This window comes from Silene latifolia, chromosome X (assembly GCF_048544455.1).
Source record: "Silene latifolia isolate original U9 population chromosome X, ASM4854445v1, whole genome shotgun sequence".
In the NCBI taxonomy this organism is placed as follows: domain Eukaryota; kingdom Viridiplantae; phylum Streptophyta; class Magnoliopsida; order Caryophyllales; family Caryophyllaceae; genus Silene; species Silene latifolia.
This window is the reverse complement of record NC_133537.1, coordinates 88,021,823-88,044,571: the sequence shown is the minus strand read 5'-3', so window position 1 is coordinate 88,044,571 and position 22,749 is coordinate 88,021,823. Positions and strand designations below refer to the sequence as shown.

At 39.8% G+C, this 22,749-nt stretch overlaps 1 long non-coding RNA gene and 1 other non-coding gene across 2 annotated transcripts; one reads left to right on the top strand and one right to left on the bottom strand.

Moving 5' to 3' along the window:
* Positions 1-12,509: 12,509 nt before the first annotated feature.
* On the bottom strand, positions 12,510-12,617 carry LOC141624750 (small nucleolar RNA R71). The gene has a single exon (XR_012534554.1). It is a non-coding gene; the product is annotated as a small nucleolar RNA R71 (small nucleolar RNA).
* Positions 12,618-14,669: 2,052 nt separating this feature from the next.
* On the top strand, positions 14,670-17,532 carry LOC141621481 (uncharacterized). The gene is made up of 3 exons (XR_012532370.1): positions 14,670-14,747; positions 14,843-14,903; positions 17,292-17,532. It is a non-coding gene; the product is annotated as an uncharacterized LOC141621481 (long non-coding RNA).
* Positions 17,533-22,749: the final 5,217 nt, after the last annotated feature.

Here is a 22,749-nt window from a genome sequence, read left to right as displayed (position 1 = left end):
TGGGTAGTATACTACCATTATATCATCATATAATGGGTCCCATAATTGCTAGTTAGTTAAAATTACAACTTCTTGTAACTTTAAATAACTAATTACCTCTACCTCAAAACTTATATTTGTAACACCCCCGCACACCAGAACGCATTACCAAGGACCATTCCAGTATATGACGGTGTCACCATCTCGGTTTCCCGAGGAGGTAGATCAAATTAGACAATACAAGAACCATATTATATCATTAGAATATCTATTACAATACCATTCTATTCAAGGTCCCTAAAATAAAGTTCAATTACAACACTTGTGATTCTACATCTCTAGACCAGTAGCGTGATGACTCGATCCCTCCAATCCCAGCAGCAGTAATCAACAATACTTGCTAAACCAACTGCTCACCATCCCCGAATGGATCACCGCAGATACCACAAAACAACACGGGGTCAGTACTGACTAATCAAATATAAGATAAGACAATAAAGTAAACAGCTGATCATCCACCATCTCAACCTTACCGCATCGTACCATAACCGACTACACCGCGAAGGGTGTAGCCCTGCCAGGTTACCCATCGCAATAGGTAACCCTCGCCGCCAGGGTGACCGCAGATCCATTCCCACCTAGTCCAGCTCATCATCGAGCGACTAACATTCCCTGTCCCTTAATGTGCACATCCCCTCCCGTGACGGGTTCCACGGAGGGCGAACTAGGGTGTGAAGCCACTCCCGCAAGTGACTCCACCACAATCACACCCACAAAGATCACAAACACACACCAAACGACATCATCAGCCCAACAACCATACTCCGATGATCAGTAAACAAACACAAATTACAATACAATCATAATCTCAAATCAATTAACATGAGACGAGTAGGGAGACCCTACCTCATCGCAAAGCATGAAAGACTTCCAACTACAAACCACGCCCGACTCCAATAAGCACCCTAACAATGATAACCATATCCTATTACGCGACTATACTCAAAGAATCATTCAAAAGGGCACAAGGCAGAAACTTACCTAACCTTGCACATCGGTGACGACATAGACAACCACCACCCACGTCCTCCTTGCTCCGCGAATCCCGACATTCCCATGGTAGGGGTTTAGGCTAATTTCTTTAAGGTATGAGGCTATGGAGTGTTAGAGTAGGGTGATGGTCTAGGGTTAGAGAAAGAGAAACTGTCGAGGAAAAGAGAAAATAGAAATGAATCTCGCGAACTCGCATTTATAATAACGCGTCGACAGCAGCCATACTCGGTCGAGTATAGGAATACTCGGCCGAGTAGACTCCACTCGGTCGAGTATTGGTGATACTCGGCCGAGTGGCCTCAGCTAGGTCGAGTAACTAACCTATACGTCTCCTATTACCAGTCTGATCCCTCACCCAATCACCCCTAAGGTCTGTTTGGTCAACAAGATCGGTCAACAACGTTCCTACAATTCCTGGGTGTTACAATCTTCCCCCCTTAAAAGAACTTCGTCCCCGAAGTTCAGCCCGTACGACACTCCCCGCAAGATTACGTACCATGACCTTAACCACCTTCACAAAGATACACAAATTCACACTATCCATACATTACCATCAGCCATCTTATTCAACAACAATCGTTATCACAGCTACCTTTCCAAACAATGCTACTCACTAACTTATACATATACATACGGAGATTAGCGAAATTCCTATGCCTTATTTTGCCATACATGGCACCACTATTATTGACCCTAAAACACGTATGCAACCCATTTTCAAAACAGTATTCAACCCTATACTTACACAAGTATGCAATTGTAACACTTTACACAATGTAAGAAAACCATACACAAATGTAAACTACCACGTTAAAATACGCTTATATTAAATATACAAATGCAAAGCGATACACCATTGTAAAGTACATAAGTACACAATCACCACATTCCGAACACGTATACCAATTATCATCAATTGAATCGAATCTTCATATTACTTGACACCCTTGCGCCATATAATTTTCATATTAATTGAATACAACATAGATGCGGCTTAAAGAAAACATAATTATAATCCAGTAATTCCGAATGTGAACACACCCAACATACATATGATTCCCAATATTTCATAAAATTAAATACTTACACATAAATAAAATACATATTTCATCAATAAAATACTTATCATAAAAATTGAGTTGAGACATCCGTGTATAGTATAATCTTCATATTACCCGAATACAACATAGCTACCGCTTCAAGGAAACATGAACATAAATTCCGAATGTTAACTACATACATGTGATTCCAAAGTCATAGGTATAACTAAACACATATTTTACATAATTAAATACTTAATTCCGCGACATTACTCTCCCCCCCCTTAAAGGAACTTCGTCCCCGAAGTTCACTACCAACCAAAGCTAATACGTAGTATATCTCCCTTTATGACATCGCACACTTATGACTTATAAAGACCGAGACATTTCGGCACCCCACTACTGTATAACGACTCAATATAATTAATGAGAGTCTTATGCGCAACTCGTTGAGGCAATTATCACTGCAATCAAATATATACCCATATAAAACTTATTACCATTACTACACTGACTGCGTATGGTGCAACCATTCACATAATTTAATGATTCGAGTCTTCCTCCCCTAACCACTTAAGTTCCCGACAACCAAGCAATGTCATAAAACGAAACATTCTCAATCACGTATCCGTGATACAACTATCATTCATCTATGCGGCATGTTATAGTATAAAATAACAAAATAAGATATGAACCACTCTCTCATACAACTATCATTCATCTGTGCCTTCTGTTACATCAACATTCGGCCGAGTATGAAGGCTACTCGGTTGAGTAAGCAATACTCGGTCGAGTATATTTGTATACTCGGCCGAGTGAACTCTACTCGGTCGAGTACTGCTTATACTCGGCCGAGTTATCATAACCAGAGGGCGTTTTAACGACATTACTTAGAGTATTCACAATCAACCTGCACAAAATACTTCGCAGCAATATGAAGCACAACAAATTCCTACCATAGTCGACATTCAACACATCTGCCTACGATAATTAAGTAACTAACGGCCTTATGGCCAAATACAGTCATCCAACGGGAGATACCAAATTCCGAAAGCAACATCCAAAGAAGAAGCAATAAATCCGACACAACAAAACAAGTCCATCACCACTAAATAAGTCTAACATCCAAGAAATCAACTAAATAGTCTAACAACCTAAGATCAGCAACGAGGACCCTCCTCCATGTCATCACCACCACCTGCGCCAAGTACTGCACCTGAACTCCCCGCACTGAAAACCTGCTGCCGAGTAGTCCCCTCCTAGTCGATCACGGGAGTTGGCTCCCCACGGTCTGCGAGGTAGCCAAACTCGCCTCTCCTCGGAGGTCTCCGAAACTCGGGTCCACCCCATAACTGTGGAACACCCCCGTATCCACTCCCGGTCCTCTCCACCAGACGGGCTGTGCCAACTCAGTCCCGATGCCCTGATTAAGGGTCATCTCGTGTAGGTTGCGGAGCACCAAAGTAGAAGAGATCCGCTCAGCCAGCTAATGAGGCTGCATCCTAGGGTCATGCACCGTAGGGTACGGCGAGTACTGATAAGGATGGTAAGGGTAGGAGTCGGGGGCGGACTAAGAGGGCTCGGACACACCCGGGTCTACCTAGGCTCGCCTAACTCCACGACGCTCCCGGGTGGGGGAGGTGCCTCGCTCTTTGTCCCTCATGTACGGTGACAGGCTCATGTAAGTCCAGGAGGATCCGTGGGTCAATCAGGTAAGACTGGGGCTCAGGTCTAGGAATGCCACAAGGCTCCCACTCGGCCAAATGATCAACCACAGGGAGATGAGCTGGGTCCGGAAGCACCATCCACATAGTCCTTCTCACCCTCCAAGCATACGACCCATCATCCATCTTCCTCAACCATCGGTTCGACGCCAATATCAAGGCGTCCATGGTGGGTACAACCTCAACATACTCATTCCCCTCAGGAGGTGGGGCCTCAAAGTCGGTCAGTCGCTGAGCTAGGCGGGTCACTATGGCCCCGCAAGCAATGAATCGGGTCTCAGACTGTGCCATGCGCTCCAGACTAGAGCACACTATACCAGGAGCACTGTAGTAAAACGGTTTCCGGCGGTGGAGGTTAAGGTAAGACATAAGGAGCATGACTTCGTGAGAATTGAGCTTACTCACGTCCTCTCTCGAGTACAACAAACAGGTCATCATCCTTAGAAACATACGAAGGGACACGTGCTGAATGTCATTAATCAACATGGCACTGACGCTAGGGGCGGGTCTCGCGATCAAATACGGAAGGTACCGAGGTGCGCCACTGTTATTGGCCACGTCACTAAGGTAGTCATCATCCTCGGCCTCTAAACCCAAATGGTCAGCCAACTCGTCAAGGGTAAGCTCATGATCCTCATTCATGAGACGAAAAGAGATGGTCTTGCCCTTCCTATCATACACAAAAGAGCTCAAAAACTCTAAGGTTAAGTGAGGGTAGGATTTCTTTCTCAAGTGATACAACCCCTCCATGCCCAAAATCTTGAAAATGTGAACTATGTCCTCCTTAATCCCCAGAGTCTCAAGGATACTAGGGTTGACACAACGGGTGGGGCGAAAAGGACGGCGCATAAGAGCCACGAAAGCCTTACGATGATCGAAGTTAGCAAAAATTACCGATGGATGTGCCTCCACCGGCGGTATAACCGGTCCACTTCTACATTGCCCAGCCTCGAGTTGGACATTCGCGCGAGGTCTCTTGTTGGGTAAACCTCTAGTTTTCACCATACTGCAAGAAAATCATTTTTAACAAAGGATTGACACTTGAAAGTTCTTAGCACAAAAGACGGTCTGTTTTACTTGTATCACGATTTTAGAATGAGGTTTCTAAGATAACTATCAGAAAATCACCAACTACTTTACAATTCATATGGTTCCAAGTTTTCAAATTCTTCAAATCAAAGGATACTCATCAACAGTAAGGGAAATTTCGTTTTTGCTAACCCTAGAATTTCAGAAATTGAATTTTTACCTCATGAAATTAATCAACCAAAATATACACAAGTTCTATATGTGGTCAAATTCGAAAATCAATAAGTTTAAGACAGAATTTCGATTGTTTTTAACAAGAAATTGAAATATAGCATGCTAATACACAAAGTCTTTGAAAATAATTAAGGAATTTGAGTTTAAATCTTACCTTAAACTGATTTAGGGCAAATAGGAACAAGTGTGACACCAAGATTTTACCCAAGAGCTTGAGAAAGGATGAGTATGGGGTTTTAGAGAGAAGGAAAGATGAAGATGGGAGGCGGAAATAAGAAAGAAAAGCACGAAATTAGGGTTTTTGTATAACCCGCAAATGGCTCTACTGAGAATACTCGGTCGAGTGTTGGGAATACTCGGCCGAGTGTTCACTACTCGGTCGAGTATTCAAAGATACTCGGCCGAGTGTACACCGCTTCGGTCGAGTACCTTTCTTACTCGATCGAGTTTTGAAAAAAACGAAGCGATTATTACTTTCACATTACAGACACACGGGTATTGTAACTTGGTACTCGGCCGAGTATGATCCACTCGGTCGAGTTTTCCGAAAACGAATAAGGAGTAGTAACTTTTCGTTATTCCTGCAAGATTAAACAATATCGTTCGGAGTTCCGGACATCCGGCTCGTCACTATTAACGCTGATTTCTACCACATTAACACACATCACATAACATCCATCATCGGAACAATCATCATTCCTACCTTTATTCCTCCCTTTCCCCACAACTATCTTATTCTATCTTTATAGCATACTAACAAACTAACTACAGTACCTGCAAAGTCTAATTCTTATGTCACATCATCGTTAATTCCGCTAAACACCAGACATGTCCCATAATCATATTTGTAACATAGTAATTCAACACATAACACATTCATCGTGAAACAAATTGATTAATTTGTCACTGATCACACATTGCACTAATTCTATATTCACTTCCACTTTTCCACACATACATCTAACACATACCACTCTATTAATAGCTACACACATAATAGATGCACACAACATACATCACCTAGCAATTCACGACTTACACTAACTACCCTTTTTCCCGTGTCTGGCTTAAGTCCGATGGGGCCATGTTTTTGAAACGAGGGCGCCTACTCACCCAAAATCTAGCATCGGCTGGGGCTCCCAACGTACATACACCAGGTTCATTTTAATTGACACCCTATGTTCATTAATTTCTTTAGTTCAGGTTCCAAAACCGTCGGCTCTGATACCACTTGGGAACACCCCCGCACACCAGAACGCCTTACCAAGGACCATTCCAGTATATGACGGTGTCACCATCTCGGTTTCCCGAGGAGGTAGATCAAATTAGACAATACAAGAACCATATTATATCATTAGAATATCTATTACAATACCATTCTATTCAAGGTCCCTAAAATAAAGTTCAATTACAACACTTGTGATTCTACATCTCTAGACCAGTAGCGTGATGACTCGATCCCTCCAATCCCAGCAGCAGTAATCAACAATACCTGCTAAACCAACTGCTCACCATCCCCGAATGGATCACCGCAGATACCACAAAACAACACGGGGTCAGTACTGACTAATCAAATATAAGATAAGACAATAAAGTAAACAGCTGATCATCCACCATCTCAACCTTACCGCATCGTACCATAACCGACTACACCGCGAAGGGTGTAGCCCTGCCAGGTTACCCATCGCAACAGGTAACCCTCGCCGCCAGTGGGTGACCGCAGTCCATTCCCACCTAGTCCAGCTCATCATCGAGCGACTAACAATCCCCGTCCCTTAATGTGCACATCCCCTCCCGTGACGGGTTCCACGGAGGGCGAACTAGGGTGTGAAGCCACTCCCGCAAGTGACTCCACCACAATCACACCCACAACATCACAGCTGTCACACCATAACGACATCATCACCCCAACAACCATACTCCGATGATCAGTAGACAAACACAAATTACAATACAATCATAATCTCAAATCAATTAACAGTAGACTGAGTAGAGAGACCCTACCTCATCGCAAAGCATGAAAGACTTCCAACTACAGCCACGTCCGACTTCAATAAGCACCCTAACAATGATAACCATATCCTATTACGCGACTATACTCAAAGAATCAGTCAAAAGGGCACAAGGCAGAAACTTACCTAACCTTGCACATCGGTGACGACATAGACAACCACCACCCACGTCCTCCTTGCTCCGCGAATCCCGACATTCCCATGGTAGGGGTTTAGGCTAATTTCTTTAAGGTATGAGGCTATGGAGTGTTAGAGTAGGGTGATGGTCTAGGGTTAGAGAAAGAGAAACTGTCGTGGAAAAGAGAAAATAGAAATGAATCTCGCGAACTCGCATTTATAATAACGCGTCGACAGCAGCCATACTCGGTCGAGTATAGGAATACTCGGCCGAGTAGACTCCACTCGGTCGAGTATTGGCGATACTCGGCCGAGTGGCCTCGGCTAGGTCGAGTAACTAACCTATACGTCTCCTATTACCAGTCTGATCCCTCACCCAATCACCCCTAAGGTCTGTTTGGTCAACAAGATCGGTCAACAACGTTCCTACAATTCCTGGGTGTTACAATATTAATACCTCAACTAATTTAGTACTTTAACCCTTAATCACTAAATTTAATCTTTATTTAATCACATTAAAATAAGACGCAAAATTGCACTCCCATAATTAATGAATTAATTAATCTGTATCGCATACAATTAATTAAATATCTATTTGGGCCTCATCCTATAGGTGTGACCTAAAGGGATCAACTGACCACCACCGTCACACGACGGTAATGCCAAACTCTAGTTAGCCAATCATTACCGATTAATGACGGTCAGTCGACTGTATAAAGAATCATCCCTCACGTATTCTTAGTATGAGATTTAATTATGATATTTAAATCATGTGATCGCACTATTGTAGAGGACACATTTCCCAACATACTCGCATGAGATACGTATCCAAAATAGCCATCGTTTTATTTAGTAGAGACCGTTATAGTTATGGGCGGGGTTGGGTGTTAATTAGTGAAATTAAAATAAACTTCCCAACACGTAATTTTGTTAGGTTCATATACCTATTATCAGACTCTTCTAATAGTGAACAAATTAACATTTTAATTTCTAGTTCTTTAGATCTAGTGCATGCATAACAAAATAAGAGATTTATAAGAAAACAATGTCCCTTACATTGTTAATTTCAGTTTTGTGGGCACAAGTAAGGTCTCCTGCCTTCACTTGTTCTTGAGCTATTATGAATATAAGGATGATCCTCCAAAGACTCCAAGTATAGAAGCCACTCCTTTTGATTGCACCCAAGACTAGCCCTTATCACTACTAAATAATATGTGCTAGATATTTGTTTAGTAGTATACCTTAAAATTGATCACTAATATTCATATATTACACTGATAATATTAGTACTTTGATTTGAACAATTTGGATCATGATTTCTCTAATTTTGGAGAAAGATGAACAAAGTATGAGAGAGGTATGCATGAATGAATGAATGTGCATTACTTGAATGAATAGAGAATAATAATTCTCTATTATATGGAAGGAGGTCACGGTTTTGGGAGGATGGGAGACCAATATATGGTCTTTCACTTTTCCCATTTGTTCTTATCTAAACACTAGGTGTAAGACTTGGCTAGTGTACTCATCACATATGTCATACACTATGAACAAATGCAAACAAACAAAAGCCATTTGATACTACCCAAAACCGGTTTCTCCTCTTAAAATGGACTACCATTTTATTTTGTCATTTGTCACACGATATGTAACATGTAGTATGTTACATGTTATTAATTAATTTAATGCATATTTATCACATAAATAACATTTTATAAATTAATGCAAGGTGTCTTTCAAGTCGTACTTGCACTTGATCATATCTTGAGTGGTTTCCTCGATCTGGAGAGTAACCGTCTGACCGGAATTATCTATCATAGATACCTTCCGAGCGTGGCCACGCATTTCCGGTTCACTACTCCTCGAGTGGCCTTGAGATTACAAACGACCCTGACAAGGGGTGGACAATTCCTATCGCACTATTTCCTTTGTTTAGCCACAGTTCATCATAACCCAAAATATACCCAATTTGACTTCATTTACGATAGTTGTAGAGCATAAATCAAAGCTAATCAGAAATTTGTGCCAACTTGGGCGAATAGTCTCTAGTCAAAAGAATTGACTCATAAGAATACTATAGTAGCTCTTGCCACGACCAGGCTTTATGAATTACCAGAACTCTATAAGCGATCACTGCCCGACAGAGTGTCCCATACAGTCTGCCTATGTGATCGACTAGTCATCCCATATGACTCTATGGCACTTGAACTTGCCATAAATCGCATCACACTCTAGTCACTTCGAGACGTCACCTTATATAAGTGACTAGGGGCGAATACCATGTCAATCCAGTTCACTTTAATGGGGTTCAATTTGTCTCTACAGCCCATTCGGATACGACAAGGTAACGGGTGAGTTTAATGAAACTCAAACGATAAATGCGATTAGCACTATGAATAGTCAATACACTATTACTACTTCATATCTTATAATCTTTAGTGTATTATAAACACTAGTTAAAAATGCAATAAAAGCTTGGCAAGTGGATATACCCTATATCCATATATTCCAACTTTATCAATTGATATTTCCTTCGAGTCAATGTTATCTCTAATAACTTGAATTTATTTCTAAGTATTTGTCTAGTCTTCTTACTAGACTTGGGCTCTTTAACCTGAAAGATGCTCCCACTGTTATCACATAACCTGTGATAAAGTCATTTGTAGATAGATTCACTCTTAATCCCTATCTTTACCAACTTATCACAATTTACTTAAATTTCTTGTGTAGAATTTGCAATGCACGAAACTAAAACACTTTTCTAGTTTCTTACTCCTTAGTCAATAAGACATCCTAGGATTTCAACAAATCCTTTTAAGTTTGTGATGTGACCATAATTAGAGCATATTTAGTCCCCGAATTAGCCTTGTTCCCATTCTTTTTAGTGCATATTTGGGTCATTTATTGTCTTTAATTCTTTGTTTTTCATATTCTATGAGGTTTTGATCCCTTGGTAGGAAAGGAGTGCAAACCTTGCATTTTCATGGCAAAATGAGGCTAAATTGATTGAATTCAATGACCAAGCATCAAGGAGAGACAAGATTAGAAGGCCTTTGTACATACTATAGTAGATGGGAAATGATTAGAAAAGATCCTTGCATCCCCGAGGAAATCCTCAAAGATTTTATGAAGAAAAAGGAAGAAAAGAAGAAGGAACAAGACTGCCTGACAATCCGTGCGGATTGCCTTGAATCCGCCCGTCCGCCGAGCCACAATCCGAGCGGCTTCTGCAGAAGACGCCCGGGCAAAATCTCCCAAATCCGCCCGTCTTCACCCCCTGGACGCCCGGGCAGAGACCGCCAAATCCGCCCGTCCCATGCTAAAGACGCCCGGATTCCCAGACAGTCCCATTTCATCTTCTTCAAACTTCAAGGAAGGATGCACATCTTTTTCTAGAGACCGAAGTCTCCCTAGAGACCGGAGTCTTCCAAAAGAGACCGGCGTTTCCTCAACAAGGCACTTAATCGTCATTTAAGCCCTTAGTTAACCCTAATTCATACACCTAATCCCTACTATAAATACCCCATTAGTCTAATTAGAAGAGCATGTTCTTCTTAGCAATCATTAGAGTAGTTAATATCAATCAAATCTCTCTTTAATATTGTAATCAACATTTAATCAAGTTTTAATACAAGTTTTATTTCCTTGATCTCTCTCTTGTTCATCCTTTATTTTGGGTAATTGAAGATTATTTGGGTTATTATTGGGAGATTGACAACCTCTCAATCAAGCATCAAGTACTTCATTTATTCTTTGCTTTATTATTGGAATCATTAGTAGGTATAATTCTCTTAATCCCTCTTTAGTTATTGTTAATTATCTTCATTTATTCATCATGTTTCACTTTGTTGGTATGATTGACAACCTTGCTAGCATGTTCAACATGATAATGAGTAAGTAGTTTCCTTAGCTAGGGTTAATGGGTGATTAGGGGAAACCAACATGGGGGATGATTCATGCTTAAATTAATATGCTTTTATAGTTTATTTGCTTGCTTGTTGTGATCTCAACTTATGCACATGTTATGTTTGATGAAATGTGAGCCTATGAATCCTTGCATTTTTTACCCATCACCTATCTTTTCAATGAGACTTGTAAGACATAAACCAACTCGAGTCTCATTAGACCATGCATATAGTTAAGTAGGGAAGATTAAGTCGACTTGTAGGTGTTGTACAATCTAATTGATTCGGCTCCAGGACCCAAACTTTCCTAGGATTGTAAGATATAAACCAACTCGATCCATCACAATAATAATTGCTTGCTTATAACTTGAGAATATGTTTGTATGATCAATTCCCATGAATCCCCTATGACCCCATGACACCCTAATGCCTTTTATCAATTGTTTACATCCCTTTTATTTTATCTTGCTTGTTTACTTTCATTGCTTTTTAGTTTAGTGATCTTCTACATCAAACCCCAATTGTGACACCCCTTAGACACCACTAGTTACAATAGAAATCTCATCTCAATTCCCGTCCCTTGGGATCCGACCTTTACTTGCCTCTTTACTAATTGTAGAGTTGTTTGTGAAGTTATAAATTGTGTTTTGGTCAAGGTGCTCCTAACGACAAGTAACCGAAAAATATAGTCCGACCAAAAATGGCGCCGTTGCCGGGGACGGTATTAACTTGATTTAGATTTTCTTATATTGTTATTAGTTGTGTCTTTCTTTGCCTTGGGGAAGTAAAACTCCTCAAGGTTTGTTCTAATTGTTTTCGAGTTGTTTGATATTTTGCATGTCTAGAAGGTCACAAGGTGACTTGTTACCCTTTGATCACGAAATTGAAAGGACTTTGACAACCAATAGAAGACTTGCTAGGAGAACTTTGAGAGGTATTGGTGAGGTTGTTGATATTCAACCAAATACTATTGAGTTCATCAACCCTTTTGCAAGAGAAGGTGAGGAGAACCCAACACAAAATCCAACACAAAATCAACCCACAATGCCTATGTTTTCATCACATTTCGTACCCACCGAGGATAACCTACCCAATGGTACTCCCACACCACAACATCTAACCGGAAATTTTATTGCCAAATCCGCATTTATCCAATTAGTCGAAAGAAGCCAATTTGGGGGGATGCCTAGTGAAGACCCTCATTCTCATATGGAGACTTTTTGTGACTATTGTGATGCGATTTCTCAAACCGGTGTAACTCAAGACCAAATTCGATGGGTCTTATTTCCTTTTTCTGTAATTGGCACCGCAAAACAATGGTTGAAAGGCCTTGATAAGGCTACTCTCGGAATTGATTCTTGGAAAAAGTTGGCTCTAGCTTTCTACAAAAAGTTCTATCCACCGGAAAAGACTAACATGCTAAGAGCTCAAATTACGGGCTTTAAGCAAAGGGATGAAGAATCTTTGTATGAAGCTTGGGAGCGATTCAAGGGAATTTGTCGCTCATGTCTTCACCATGGACATAGCGAGTGGTTCTTGGTACAACAATTTTGGAACGGTCTTTATGAAGTTTCAAGGAACATTCTCAACATGGGATCAAATGGAATGTTCACCGAAGTTGATGACAATCAAACTTGGAACAAAATTGAGGAAATGGCGGTCCATAACTCACAATATAGTAGACCTCGCAAGGCTACTAGAGGAGGAAAGCATGAAGTGGACTCCATTACTTAATTGGGTGCTCAACTTAGTGCTCACATTGATACCATCAATTTGAAGTTTGAAAAAGCTATGGCTAGACTTGAAGAAGCCTCAAAATCACCAAAGCATCATGTTAATGCCATGACGGCATCTTCATCAATCCTAAGTGGGATATGTGAGAATTGTGGAACTTTGGGACATGACCAAGGTGAATGTAGGGGAACAAATGAACAAGTGAATGCTTTCCAAGCATACAAGAGTGGTACCCCTTATTCAAACTATTACAATGAAAACACCAAATTCCACCCAAATCTCTCATACAAAAGCCAAAATGTTCAAAACCCTCAACCAACATACACCCCACCTCCCATGAGAAACCAAAATCAAAGACTCTTTTACAACCAAAACCAAGGTTACCAAAATCAAACTCCATACAATCAACAAAATGACCAAGGTTTTGATGTTCAAAAAGCGGTCCTCCAAATGCAAAAGAATCAACAAGAGTTTTTCACTCAAATGCAAAAGGATAGTCAAGCAAAGGAAATCACCATCAACAACATCCTAGCTCACACCAAAATGTTGGAAACCCAATTGACTCAACTAGCATCTTCAAGCTCACAAAGACAAAAGGGGCAATTACCACCTCAAAGTAATCCCCCAAGACATGAAACGGTTAGTGCCATTCACTTGAGGAGTGGTACAAGGTATGAAGCACCGAAGAAGCAAGTTGAGGATGAAGTTGTGGAAGCTAGTGACAAAGAAGAATTTGTGCAAAACTCCAAGGATGGAGAACCATCAAAAGAAGAAATTTCAAAGAAAAATGAAGACATGGTCAAGGAGAAGGAGCCCATTGTGATCAGACTTCCTTTTCCGAATCGTCAAGCGAAGCCCAAATTTTATGACCAACTTGGAAAATTTATGGAAATTGTGAGGAATTTGGAATTCTCAATTCCATTTACGGAATTAATCAATCACGTGCCGGCCTATGCCAAATACATGAAAGACATCCTCACAAAGAAGAATTCAATCCGTAAGCTTGAGACTATCGCCTTCACTAAGGTGAGTAGTGCAATCCTTCAAGGGAGTTCACCTCCAAAACTCAAAGATCCGGGAAGCTTCTCAATACCGTGTACCATTGGCGACACCACGATCAACAAAGCCTTATGTGATCTAGGAGCTAGTGTGAGTGTTATGCTGTACTCGGTGAGTAAAAGGTTAGGGATGGGAGAGCTTAAATGCACCAATATCACACTCCAAATGGCCGATAGATTGACGAAGACACCATTAGGGATATGGGAAGATGTTCCCGTAAGAGTTGGGAAATTTTTCATCCCGGTGGACTTTGTAATTGTTGACATGGAATGTAACACCCGCGAATTTCTCATTTTGACAATTATAATTTATTAAACCGTTTAATTACCTTATTTTATATTATTAAATTATTTAATTTAATTAATTCATTTTGCGCACGATTTTAATGAAAAGAATATTTTAAAGTTTAATTTATAGAAAAATACGTACTTTTGGTCGGACAATAATAATGACCATAATGACGATAATAATATTTTCCGTCTTAAATTCCGTCTAACTTTAGACCGTCACATTTCAATGGAGAATCTTATCTAAATACGGACCAATCGGAAATCGACACATACACCCCTATCCACCCCACACTCTACTTTTACATATTACTATTATTATTATTATTATTATTATTATATATTATTATTATTATTATTAATTGTTGTTGCTGTTGATTCCGTGAACCCACCTCCCTTCTTCTTTTCTCATTCCTGCAAACAACAAAAACGCAGCAGTGAACCAAAAAAAATCAAAGAGAGCCCGTACACCATTTTTAACCCGTCTTCAACCCGAGATCCCTCCCTTATTTCTCAACCAAACTCCATTATTTTCACACCATTGGCTTCCTCTCTTCTTCCTCCTCATTTCTAGGTAAGAAAGTCTTAACTTTGTTGAATTTTTCGAAATGGGCATCTTTTACAAACTCGGTTTTGTGACCCTTTTTACTCGTTTTTCTTCCCTTTTAGTTGAAGACTGAGGTTAGGCTCGTGTTTTGGACGTTCTTACTCTGGAATTCGCGAGGATAAGGTAACGGGGATAGGTTACTCGACAATTAGTCGATAATTCGCTCCATAAATTCGTTTTTAACCCCCCTTGTATGTGAAAGTTGTGTTCTTTATGTTTACTTTCATGTGTATGGTTAATTGAGTGAGTTTAGCAAGTATTTTACATGTTCTGAACGGCTGTTTTCATGGCTCGGATCGTTTAAGAGGATTCGACCTTTGTTTGTATGTCGGATATGCTTCATCTTGTTCGACTGTTGGCTACTGTTCGAGTAGTCGTGACACGGTAGGGTGTAGTCTGTTTTGGGAACGGCGTCAGTGCAACCCACAAACTGTTTTGGGACTGTCGAATGGGTGGTCATTGGGAGCTGAGTTTGGGCTCGGTTGTATGTACCTCTGGTTCTGTTTTTGGATTGATTTTAGGACAGGGCATAAGGCGGTGTGAAGGGTGGTTATGGGCAGCCATGAGTTGTGGCTGGTGCGCGATGACTGAGCGAGTTGTGGGCAGGTGCGTGGTGGCTGTTTGGGTGAGGGTACAAGACCATTTGGTCACGGATTGATCTCTGTTTTGGGGATGTCGTGGGTGATGTTGGCTGTGGACATAGATTAAATGAGTTGGTTGGGTCGTTTAAGGACTTGTCAAGTATGGTTTCGGGTGGTTGTTTAGGTGGCCTTGAGGACGGATGTGTGGACTGTTTTACAGGCTGAGTGTAGCCGTGGAGGAGTGTTGGTGAGGGCGGTAGTTAGTGGTTTGAATGGTGGCCATTTTAGGTGGTAACCGGGTTTGTATGGGGTCGGGCATAGTGGCTGGTTAAAGTCGGGTATGAAGGTCGTGCAAGTGCGGCCAAATGACATGTTGAAATCGTTCCATGAATTGTTTTGGCGCAAGTTCGGTTTATTTGAAATAATTGATTTCCGTCTCATATTTTTATAACGTAATTCGTTAATATCGCTCTCTCACACACTTATTTGGTTGGGCTCACTACTCCTTGGTTTTTGGGCTCACCTTATTGTTTTAAAGGGACTCATTATACCTTAAGTGTTGGGCTTACATGTTTCTTTCATTGGGCTTGTACATGTGTACATATATCTTATGCTCGGGTCACACTTATTATGGTACTTCTAGTGTCCACTTCGGGACATTTGATTTATTTAAATTTCCGTCCCGTATGTCATATAACGTAAATTATTCATTATCACTTGTTATATTTTATTTAACCGGCATGTTTAAATATGAAATGAAATATTTATTTTTGTGTTACAAGTACGAAAAGATTATTATAAATAATTACTTGTAAGAGTCGTATTCTTGTAGAAATGCCATTATACTGCCATACATGTTATAACGTATTACCCGACCTATCTTTATGCCTTACTTGTGCCATTCTGCCAAGTAGTTGTTTACGCCGCTCTCGTGCCGTTCTGCCGGGAGTTGGTTAATTTATGTTTTTCCCGCCTCTTTCGGACTGTTCTGCCGATTACGAGTTACCTCTTATTGTATTCTGGTGACAATGCTTTTATGCTATACATTTTGCTTGACTTGTCTTTACGCCTCTTTCGGACTGTTCTGCCGATTGTGGGTTTAGCTCATATTTTCCGCCTCTTTCGGACTGTTCTGCCGATTGTGGGTTCTCGACTTCCGTTCTGTCGATCGAGTCTTGGATGCGGACTGTTCTGCCGCATGTCGAATCGGGGACCGTTCTGCCCCGAGAGTCTGGCCAGATTTAGACTAGGACTGAGTCTTGGGAATACCATTGTCGTCCTACCAGGGGAATTATATATTCATATGAGTAGTAAAGGTCTTGCTTGGTTATAGATATCGGTATTTGTCTTTCAAAGTAAGAGTTATGCCTTATGTTGTTTGTCTTGGTCTTATCGGATACTAGGGGTGAGTTATAAGCCCTCTAGTTGCGATATGATCGTCGGGATTGATGTTCCCATCCGTTCTTATGGTGAGATGCAAGCCATAAGTATGAATGTGACATTAGTAGCCACGTCCCGTGCAATGTTTGTTAAGTGGTTTTCCAAATAATGGCTACAGTTTCTATTCTTGTAATTGGCATTGGTTGATCTCTTACTTAACTGCTTCACATGATTCGGATTCTAATCTCATATCTATATTGTATTTCTTTGAAATGCGTGCTTTTGTATAAATGACCATATTCCTGTCTTTCATATTATTTAATTGTTTCACATGATCAGTTGAATCTTTATTAAGCTAATGTTGGCCTATCTTGTTCCATCTCAATTATTTGCCATGTTTACATATAAACTTGATATTCTTATCTTTTGTATGTATCTTATATGACTTACCTGTTTTAGTTCCTTGTTATGTTCGTTTTGACATTTTGTGGCTGGGAGAACTTTGAGTTACTCCCACCGATCGTGGCGTTCATGTTTACATGAATGACAGGTATTAGTGATGCATTCATGGGGTGAAGACATGTGTGGGCTAGCGAGCACTTCGGCCTAGTAGTTGGTTTATTAGGATTGTTTAGACCTACCTTTTATTGTATTGTCATTCGAGGGATATATTTTCCCTCACCTCGACTATCACGTTTGTATAATTTAAACTTTCTTTCCGCATTCTTTATTTATGTTTTGGATTTTAATGAACCCGCGCTTTAAGTTTTAAAAGTTTCAAAAATTTCCTAATTTCCGCTTGAATTTATAAGTTATGTTTTCCGCTTTATCGCGGGGTGTCACAGTTGGTATCAGAGCCTATGTGCTCCCGACGCACACACGTGTACCCCAAATTTAATTTGAACTTGACCTTGAATAATGAATGAGAGATGGGTAGACTTAAGGACCTAAGGTGGTAGTCTGTAGTGTGTTTGCTCTTTGTTAGGTTCTAACATGTTTGTTGATTGTCATTTAATAATTGTTGTGCCCTTGGATCATTTACCGTGAGCTTACCTACATGAAGATCAAGATTTGGTGCCTATTGCTGAGGATTGAAGAATTGTTCAACCTTTGAAGAATGCTCCTACTTCCTCGAAGATGTTTCTCATTCTTTGTGTACCTTGCCCTGTTTTTCACTTCTTAATGCTTATTCCTTCTTCTAAATCCTCTTTTCTTTTTCTTTGTAAGTCACTCTTGTATTTCCTAACTTGTCCTTTAATTTGTTCCTTACTTATCCTTCCTTAACGCCTTTTTGATAGTACTATTTGTTTTGAGGAATGTTGACCTTGGTTGGGAAATTTGACTTTTGAGGAGATTATTGTGTTTGTCCCTTAAACCTGGTTCTGAGAGGATTTGATGTTGGAAAGACTTAGGTAGCGTGATGAGACATACTTGATGGTTCTTATACCTAGATCCTTGATAAAGTGAGTATTCTTGATTGGTGGATTCTGTGTGTTATGTGTGTTAGGTGTGAGTTGCATTTGTTACTAAGGTTATAGAACCTGGCTTTGTTGTTTATGTTTGGGATACTAGTGCTTAGTACTTGACCTAAGGTGGATGAAATTGAATGGTGAAATTGAGGATATAGGATTGACTAAGTCAAGTTTGGGATTAACTTTGGTAGTTGCCTTGGATATGAGGGTTTAATGTTTGTGTCACCATGTGAGAAATGCTAATTGTGGGATTATTAGTTGGTTTAAGTGAGTGATATTGATTACTACTTGAGGTTTGGTATGAGAGTGAGACTAAGCTAAATTATTGGAAAGTCTTAGTGCTTGTTTTAGTAACTAAATAGGATACTGGTTTGGTTGACGCTAGTTGGATATGAGTATAGCTTTGTTGAAAATTTTGACCTTGACCTTGGTCTTGTAGAAGTTGTTCGTGGATGTTTGAGGATTTGGAGTGATGAGATCACACTTATAGTGGAGTACCTTGTTTCCTGGAATTGCTTAGGATGAAGTAACATAAGTGAATTGAGGAAATTATTGGGAATGTTGTGATTATAAGTTTTGTTGTTAGGAAGTTTTCGAAACTATTTGGGATGAGGTAGTGGTTGAGATTTGAGTACCTGACGTTTCCTTGTTGTCTAATTTCCCTTTCTTCCTTGACCATGGGTGTTACCGTTCATACCTCCTTTCCTCGCTTCATCATGCCTCCTTAAAATTTAATGTTGGTAACCTATGAAACTCTATCTTTGACATCCTTGTAGATTTGACTTCAACTCTTACCCTGGGAAGTTCATCAAAACTCTTTTAAGTAGTTAAGTTGAATCCTTTTAGCATACCTGCATCTATGATACCTAAGTTACTTTTCTTTTGTTCAATCTCTAAACTTTCAAACTACCAGCTTTGATTCGTTATTAAAAGTTGAGGTTACTTTTGCAAACTATACCTATTTTTTTTTTTAAAAAGGTTCGAAAATGAAACTTTGATTTAGTTCCCTATTGTTCTTGGGAATATAAACCTTTTTATCATGATTTTGATTGTTAAACCCAAAATTTCTTTAAATTTTACCCAATTTCCATTAACTTTGATCTATTTATGACCTTTTGTCAAAGTTTAATATTACATTTTATGAAATTTGACTCCCTTTCGAGTTTTAAAAGTGAAACCTTCATCTCTAATTTGGCTTTGGCAAAAGAAAATTTGAGTGAATTGTTTTTTTCTTTTGATTTTGGCGTTGATCGGATGTTAGAACTCGTTATTAGAGACGTTTAATAACTTGTTCTACGCTTGTCGGCAAATGATTTTTTGTTTTAAATTTGTCTTTGACTTGGAAAGTAAGCGTTCTTGTGTGCACGACAAGAGCAATTTCGTTCCATGAATGAGACTTATACTTTTGAAAACTCTCCGTTAATGTTTTTGAAAGTGTGATGATTTCGATTTATACAAATGATTTGCCTTTCGACTTGGTTACATTTTAAAATTTTAGTTGAAACCTTTGAAAGAATTTTAATTCTTACGATAAGTAACATTTTAAATGTTTTGGTTACCGATTCCAATTCCAGTTTTATTTTATTTAACCTTTCTTTTCTACTTTCAAGTTTCGAGGACGAAACTTTCTAAAAAGATGGGGTGATTGTAACACCCGCGAATTTCTCATTTTGACAATTATAATTTATTAAACCGTTTAATTACCTTATTTTATATTATTAAATTATTTAATTTAATTAATTCATTTTGCGCACGATTTTAATGAAAAGAATATTTTAAAGTTTAATTTATAGAAAAATACGTACTTTTGGTCGGACAATAATAATGACCATAATGACGATAATAATATTTTCCGTCTTAATTTTCGTCTAACTTTAGACCGTCACATTTCAATGGAGAATCTTATCTAAATACGGACCAATCGGAAATCGACACATACACCCCTATCCACCCCACACTCTACTTTTACATATTACTATTATTATTATTATTATTATTATTATTATATATTATTATTATTATTATTATTATTAATTGTTGTTGCTGTTGATTCCGTGAACCCACCTCCCTTCTTCTTTTCTCATTCCTGCAAACAACAAAAACGCAGCAGTGAACCAAAAAAAATCAAAGAGAGCCCGTACACCATTTTTAACCCGTCTTCAACCCGAGATCCCTCCCTTATTTCTCAACCAAACTCCATTATTTTCACACCATTGACTTCCTCTCTTCTTCCTCCTCATTTCTAGGTAAGAAAGTCTTAACTTTGTTGAATTTTTCGAAATGGGCATCTTTTACAAACTCGGTTTTGTGACCCTTTTTACTCGTTTTTCTTCCCTTTTAGTTGAAGACTGAGGTTAGGCTCGTGTTTTGGACGTTCTTACTCTGGAATTCGCGAGGATAAGGTAACGGGGATAGGTTACTCGACAATTAGTCGATAATTCGCTCCATAAATTCGTTTTTAACCCCCCTTGTATGTGAAAGTTGTGTTCTTTATGTTTACTTTCATGTGTATGGTTAATTGAGTGAGTTTAGCAAGTATTTTACATGTTCTGAACGGCTGTTTTCATGGCTCGGTTCGTTTAAGAGGATTCGACCTTTGTTTGTATATCGGATATGCTTCATCTTGTTCGACTGTTGGCTACTGTTCGAGTAGTCGTGACACGGTAGGGTGTAGTCTTTTTTGGGAACGGCGTCAGTGCAACCCACGGACTGTTTTGGGACTGTCGAATGGGTGGTCATTGGGAGCTGGGTTTGGGCTCGGTTGTATGTACCTCTGGTTCTGTTTTTGGATTGATTTTAGGACAGGGCATAAGGCGGTGTGAAGGGTGGTTATGGGCAGCCATGAGTTGTGGCTGGTGCGCGATGACTGAGCGAGTTGTGGGCAGGTGCGTGGTGGCTGTTTGGGTGAGGGTACAAGACTATTTGGTCACGGATTGATCTCTGTTTTGGGGATGTCGTGGGTGATGTTGGCTGTGGACATAGATTAAATGGGTTGGTTGGGTCGTTTAAGGACTTGTCAAGTATGGTTTCGGGTGGTTGTTTAGGTGGCCTTGAGGACAGATGTGTGGACTATTTTACAGGCTGAGTGTAGCCGTGGAGGAGTGTTGGTGAGGGCGGTAGTTAGTGGTTTGAATGGTGGCCATTTTAGGTGGTAACCGGGTTTGTATGGGGTCGGGCATAGTGGCTGGTTAAAGTCGGGTATGAAGGTCGTGCAAGTGCGGCCAAATGACATGTTGAAATCGTTCCATGAATTGTTTTGGCGCAAGTTCGGTTTATTTGAAATAATTGATTTCCGTCTCATATTTTTATAACGTAATTCGTTAATATCGCTCTCTCACACACTTATTTGGTTGGGCTCACTACTCCTTAGTTTTTGGGCTCACCTTATTGTTTTAAAGGGACTCATTATACCTTAAGTGTTGGGCTTACATGTTTCTTTCATTGGGCTTGTACATGTGTACATATATCTTATGCTCGGGTCACACGTATTATGGTACTTCTAGTGTCCACTTCGGGACATTTGATTTATTTAAATTTCCGTCCCGTATGTCATATAACGTAAATTATTCATTATCACTTGTTATATTTTATTTAACCGGCATGTTTAAATATGAAATGAAATATTTATTTTTGTGTTACAAGTACGAAAAGATTATTATAAATAATTACTTGTAAGAGTCGTATTCTTGTAGAAATGTCATTATACTGCCATACATGTTATAACGTATTACCCGACCTATCTTTATGCCTTACTTGTGCCGTTCTGCCAAGTAGTTGTTTACGCCGCTCTCGTGCCGTTCTGCCGGGAGTTGGTTAATTTATGTTTTTCCCGCCTCTTTCGGACTGTTCTGCCGATTACGAGTTACCTCTTATCGTATTCTGGTGACAATGCTTTTATGCTATACATTTTGCTTGACTTGTCTTTACGCCTCTTTCGGACTGTTCTGCCGATTGTGGGTTTAGCTCATATTTTCCGCCTCTTTCGGACTGTTCTGCCGATTGTGGGTTCTCGACTTCCGTTCTGTCGATCGAGTCTTGGATGCGGACTGTTCTGCCGCATGTCGAATCGGGGACCGTTCTGCCCCGAGAGTCTGGCCAGATTTAGACTAGGACTGAGTCTTGGGAGTACCATTGTCGTCCTACCAGGGGAATTATATATTCATATGAGTAGTAAAGGTCTTGCTTGGTTATAGATATCGGTATTTGTCTTTCAAGGTAAGAGTTATGCCTTATGTTGTTTGTCTTGGTCTTATCGGATACTAGGGGTGAGTTATAAGCCCTCTAGTTGCGATATGATCGTCGGGATTGATGTTCCCATCCGTTCTTATGGTGAGATGCAAGACATAAGTATGAATGTGACATTAGTAGCCACGTCCCGTGCAATGTTTGTTAAGTGGTTTTCCAAATAATGGCTACAGTTTCTATTCTTGTAATTTGCATTGGTTGATCTCTTACTTAACTGCTTCACATGATTCGGATTCTAATCTCATATCTATATTGTATTTCTTTGAAATGCGTGCTTTTGTATAAATGACC